This window comes from Podarcis pityusensis (genome assembly GCF_964106645.2).
Source record: "Podarcis pityusensis genome assembly, chromosome: 15".
Classification (NCBI taxonomy): Eukaryota; Metazoa; Chordata; class Lepidosauria; order Squamata; family Lacertidae; genus Podarcis; species Podarcis pityusensis.
This window is the reverse complement of record NC_138040.1, coordinates 37,714,293-37,720,472: the sequence shown is the minus strand read 5'-3', so window position 1 is coordinate 37,720,472 and position 6,180 is coordinate 37,714,293. Positions and strand designations below refer to the sequence as shown.

At 42.5% G+C, this 6,180-nt stretch overlaps 1 long non-coding RNA gene across 6 annotated transcripts; it reads left to right on the top strand.

The window, feature by feature from the left end:
* Positions 1–1,181: 1,181 nt before the first annotated feature.
* Positions 1,182–5,616, top strand: LOC308464440. Of its 6 annotated transcripts, none has more exons than XR_013980044.1 (4): positions 1,206–1,474; positions 1,570–1,821; positions 3,094–3,355; positions 5,057–5,616. It is a non-coding gene; the product is annotated as an uncharacterized lncRNA (long non-coding RNA). The 6 variants fall into 6 exon arrangements; XR_013980047.1 differs by lacking the exon at positions 5,057–5,616 and having other exon boundaries at positions 1,570–1,587; positions 1,781–1,821; positions 3,094–3,687; XR_013980048.1 differs by lacking the exon at positions 5,057–5,616 and having other exon boundaries at positions 1,570–1,587; positions 1,781–1,821; positions 3,070–3,687.
* Positions 5,617–6,180: the final 564 nt, after the last annotated feature.

The window sequence follows — 6,180 nt, the reverse complement described above, 5'->3', positions numbered from 1 at the left end:
AAAAAAACAACCTAGCCCAATGAGGACTGAGCATATTCAGTGGCTGCAACTATTATTATTATTTTATTATTATTACGACTACTGCTATTTCAATCACCTACCACGTATATGTCTCAAGGCAATGTACACAATATAATAATAACAGCTAATAGAGAGAGTTAAAAACAGCACAGAAAATAACAGTATGTGAATTTAAAAACAAAACAAGGAGACACCCATGGCAAGCAACTATTCCTCCAGCTGGTAAATGCATGTTGGAACACAAATGCCTTCAATTGTTTCTGGAAAGCCCAGATAACGGGTGCCTGTCATAACTCTGCAGCAATACTGTTTCACAGAACAGGGGCAGCCATGCTAAAAGTCTGGCTCCAAAATACTGTTGTGGTTTATTTGGGGTGTGTGTGTGTGTGTGTGTGTCTGTGTAAATAGCAAAGTAGAAGTCAGAATAGAGTACTCTGGAAGTGGGTATGGCTGTCTGACTGGACTATTGAAACAGAATCACTCCAAGGAGGTCCACTTGATTTATCAGTTGCCAAGTTTGACCAGAAAACAACAGAATACCCAGGGCGCAGAGACACTCAGGAAAGGAAATAATTTGCCAAATGGAGGAAAAGCATAATTTCTAAAATCTTAACGTTTGGATAAATTAAACAGTGTGGTACAGTGGTACCTTGGGTTACATACACTTCAGGTTACATACGCTTCAGGTTACAGACTCTGCTAACCCAAAAATAGTGCTTCAGGATAAGAACAGAAATCGGGCTCCGGCGGTGCGGCAGCAGCAGGAGGCCCCATTAGCTAAAGTGGTGCTTCAGGTTAAGAAAAGTTTCAGGTTAAGAACGGACCTCCGGAACGAATTAAGTACTTAACCTGAGGTACCACTGTATTGCTACACAAGGTGGGAAGAAATGAAAAGAAGTGTACATGTCTGTGCAGAAAAATGTATCCAAGGCAACAAGTGCAGAAGAACATTAGGATGCTAAGTTACAAAAAAAACAACAAAACCCATACCCACACCATGAATTTAGAGCACTATGATACCACTTTAAACAGCCATAGCTTCCCCCAAAGAATTATGGGAGCTGTAGTTTTTTAAGGGCGCTTAGAGTTGTTAGGAGACCACGATTCTCCTCCCAGAGCAACAGTTCTCAGAATGGTTCAACCAACAATCCCTCTTCCTAGGGAATTCTGTAAACAATAGCTCTCAGCACCCATAACACACTACACCTCCCAGAATTCTTGGGAGGAAGCCATGGCTATTTAAAGTGGTATGGTTCTGCTTTAAATGTATGGTGAGAATGTGAACAAAGTCGGGTCATCAGCCACCTGGTTCAGTATTGTCTACAATAGCAGCAGTTCCAGAGTTTCAGACAAGAGCCTTTTCCAGGCCTACTTGGAGATTCCAGGGGTTACACCTGGGATCTATTTTATGCAAACCATGTGCTCTACCACTGAGCTACAGTCCTGCATAAAGGCAAGAAAGGGGGAAAGGGTATCATTTTCTTGATGTTGTTTCTGTCCAGCATCAGGCTTCCCATCTAATGATTTCTCTGTTGGTTATCCCCTCAGCTTGCAGGACAAAACCAGGTGCGTCTTTTTCAAAGCGCTCGTTTTCAATAGGCCTATAATAAGCTCCACTGAAGCTTTGCTTGTCTCAGGAAGAAACCCTGCCATCAGGCTTTTCAAATTTCATTTGGCCCTTTGCTGCAGAGAGTTTATAACCATAGTGGACCTCATTACACCGGCATGGGATAAATTGCTGTTTGCTTCCATTTTACAGCTGTGGAGTGAGCAGTGTCTCCTAAGCTTACTTAGTCAGAGGTAAGCCCTACTGATTTTACTAGACTTCCTCTCTAATAAGCATGCTTAGAAAAACCTTCAGAAGAATCCTTCGTTTCAAGCTCTTAACACACAAAGCTGCAGTTATTACTTCAATGTTTGAAGTATCATCAGCTGCCATTAAATCATCCCTCACCATTGATCTCTAACCAATAATCCAACAGTGGGCATGAAGTTGGAGAGCCTACTGATTCTTGTCTATTGATGTAGAGTGGTTTGGGACCAGACTGGAAGACACACCACCCCTGGCCCATTCCCTCATGTGTGAAGAAGCGTATGTGTAAAGCTGGCCTACTCCACTGGCCTCGGACATGCACACAGGAATGGACCATTCAAATGTTGCACATCACCTACACTTCAATGTGCCTTGGCCAAAAATGAGTGGTTGAGGTAGCATTTTAATGTTTAACATAAATCCTGTGGTTTTCACCTATGCACCTTGAACTGTACACACTGTGGTGATGTAGTGCTGGCTTGCGGGAGTATGAGGGCTTCTTCAGTTGAAGAGATGTAGTGATTTAGTGTGGAGTTCCTTTTAAGTCTTCTTTGAAGACAGCTGAGAGTAACAGGAAGCTCAAGGGAGCTGGGTATATAAAAAAGATGGGTTGTAACAATGGGGAACCACTAGGCCTAGTTATTAAGTTTGCTATGATTGTTACTTCTTGGTTTAGAGTTAATTATTTGTGATTTACTTGGACATAGCATATACACAGGAAGCATTTGGACATTCCGTACCCACATGTGCAGAAAGGACAACCAGAGGCTAGGCTGGTGGACTTAGTGGGGAGGAGTAAGGCCCTTTCACTCCCCTACACTCAGTGGATTGGACTGGAGTCCAATCCAGTCCATTGTGATCTCATTCTAAAAAAATCAGACAATGAGTAAAGGCCTATGAAGAAATATGCATCTTGCAGAATTAATAATCATACATGGGAAAACAGAAACACCCAGTCTTTGTTGCTGAACTCAGTGCAGTGGCAAATCATTTGTGTTTATTTATGCATAAAACTGGAAGGAGGTTTTTCAACCTTTAAATCTTTCCTTGTCATTTTATGCCCCTGCTGTTAAATTTTTTGCTATGTTAATGTCATCCTGGGCTGGTAATATTTATTGCACCTAAATCAATGTTGGGACACCCAGAATACAGAGGGATCAAATCTACTTATTTCAAATACAGTTTTATGATGGTTGAAGCTGACTTTATGAAAGTTGATAAATTTCATCTTGTAGGTTTCAATTTCTCATTCCCAACAGAGATATGGGGAGAATACATTGATACCGCATTTCAAATTGGCTAGATCAGAAGGAACAGCAGCTAAAATCCATTACAACCCAATTACATCCATCAGCTGAAGCTGTGTGCATTCACTCGTGAACATCAGCATTTAATCCATAAAGAGGAACTAATGAGAAATTTGAAAATGGAATCCACGCATCAGTAACTTTGGAGAGATTTTGCTGGGATTAATGAACTGCCAGAACATCGTCAACACACTGAAAAAACTATTCTCTCTAGGTTTGTTTACTGACCAAAACTTAAGAAAGGATTTTGTTTCTTTTTCCCTGCTCAACACATTTATACCTTGACATTTTTCTTTTTCTTTCCCTCCTCCTTAGTTTTTCTCCTTCCTTCCTTCCTTCCTTCCTTCCTTCCTTCCTTCCTTCCTTCCTTCCTTCCTTCCTTCCCTCTCCCCCTCTCTTTTCTTCCTCTCTTCCTCCCCATTTTACAAAATCCTGGTTATCAGCAAGCAAGCAAGAAAAAGATAAAATGAGGCTCCAATTCAGAAGCAGATATTTGTCTTCTGATAACACTCTCCCACCGCACAAATAAACCTGTGGATACCTGCATGACTATCCCATGTTGCTCCTTCAGCTTACAGCCATTTACTAGCAGGTGGTTAGCATGTCTACCTGTAATGTTACAGTCTGCTGGCGGGTGGGTGGGCAGCTAGAATAAAAGTGACTGAAGCAAAGTGTGGAACAGATATGCAGAGGTTCGAGCCAAATGCTTGCTGCATTCTCTGGTCAGCCCTAATAATGTAAAGTCAGATATAGGGGGCGGGGGAAAGCTGGCAAGATTTCATTCATGAATTTATAATGAATTGTCTTTGGAAGATGATGGATAATTCAGTGGGTCATCTAGGACACTGCTGGCTCTAAAAATCAGCACTGCTGATGGCTTGGGTTTCCATCACTAGAATCTGCATCATGTTTAAGTGGTGTATTTAAGGCAGTGTTGAATTTTTGTGGGACGTGTTCAGCTCAAAATTTGTGCTGAAAGAATAAAATTTTTGGTTCAAGCTGTAATCAAAATTAATGCAAAACCCTTAAACGTTGCAGTTGCTTCTGCCTGCATCTTTTGCCATGATTTCCTCTGTGCTCATCCCCCTGTTGTATTTTATGCTGGCTCCCCTTAACTACTATTTTGAGTGGCCAGAGGAGGTTGCACTTTAGATAAATTTTTGGTAGAGCCTGGGGTGGGAGTTTTGGATGTAATAATGACCCCTCCTCAACTTCCACCTATAATTTGAGCATTAAACACCTGTGCATTAAAAACAAGCAGATACATTACAACCAGATGTTATAAGGCAGGTTTGTTGAACTATGGACAGATCCACAACCTACAAAGAATCCTGGGAACTTTAATTCATTATGTGTGCTGAGAAATGTAGCTTTCTTTTGGAGGGGGCAGACTACAATTCCCATAATTCTTTAGGTGAAGCTACGTGATTTAAATGTGTGTTGTATGTACTTTAAAATGTATGGTGTGAGGTTACCCTGCATATTTTATATAGTTTTATATTATTGGAAGGTACCTTGTGAGAACTGGAACAGGTGTTCTGGTTCTCTCATGTGGATGAAAAATGAGAACACTCGTTTCTGCCAAAGGCTTTAATGCATAAGTCAGTTTGATACATAAGTCAAGTTACGAGGCATGGATTAAGCAGGTGCATCAGAGGCTAAGAAACATGGCTGAGCATTAGCAAAGACATTGATCCAACACATGGCATGCCCCCTGCACCTTCCTTTTGAAGCTCAGGGTGGGCACAGCTAATTGTGTGGCAAATGGCTGGGTTCCTGAGACTGGGCAATTAAGCGATGTCTCCTTCAGGTGGATTGGCTTTGTGAAGTTTGTTTGTGCCAGTGCTGGCATCACTGTGGGGATGAGACAGAATCAGAGCCAGATCATATCTCCTCTTTGATACCCCCTCCAAAGGCGAAACTGGAGGCCAGCCACATAGTGTGAGCTCTTGGCATCAGCAGACGAAGGATGGAGTGCAGAGGGTGAAGGATCCCACCGCGGCACCCCAATTTTCATTGCTGACTTCATCAAAGCGACCCTGCACCACACTGGAGACAAGCGGGGTCATGCTCCGCCACCTGCCCGCCTGTGCAGGGAGGAGCCCACCCTGGCGACATGGCACTTGGTGGGTGAAAACCAGGACCCCCTTGGCAGTGCCCCCAGCATGGCCTGGCCCAGCGCTGCTCTCCATGAGTGTTGTTTCCTCTGATGCTGAGACTGGGCTGCGTTGGTTTTTTGACAGCAATCAAATCAAAAACTAAAAATGAATGGCAATGCTTTGATGATTATATGGCAAAATATTGCTCTGGAAAAGACATGCTAATATGCTTAGATTAAGAATGTAAATGCATCAAAACAATAAATTATCAATGACATATGTATGGATATAGAGAAAATAAAAACAATCAGAATGCAGTGATAAGGGTAAAATTGATTCTAGAGAAGATGAGTAGCGGTGGAGGGAAGCGAAACAGGGTGGTGGGTTTATTTTATTTTATGTTTTTTCTTTTTCTTTTTTGGATATTGTATAATGATTTGATGTATAATGATTTAATGTTTCTTTTCTGTTATGTATTATTTCTCTTTTTAAAAAATTAAATTGTATGGTGGAAAAATCTAAATAAAAAGACAAAAAAGACACAAAAAAAAACCTGGGCTGCGTTGGGGGCATCTGCCGGGGGTGCCTGCTTCATATCCCCTCAATAATCCATGCCCAAGGCCAAGGCCCCACTGACACCCCCTGTGCTACCCTGCTGCTGGAGACAACTCTGTGACAGGAGGCTTTAGGCTTGGAACAGCCAACGTCTTAGGGATAGAACACTTTTCTGACAGCCACCTCCCTGGGAACTGGCTTGATGTCCTTTATGCCAGCCTCAAACCAGTTGGGGATTTGTTGCTCTCTTTTGCCAAAAGAAGGGTCGCGGGTGGCGCTGTGGGTTAAACCACAGAGCCTAGGACTTGCCAATCAGAAGGTCGGCGGTTCAAATCCCCATGATGGGGTAAGTTCCCCTTGCTTGGTCCCTGCTCCTGCCAACCCA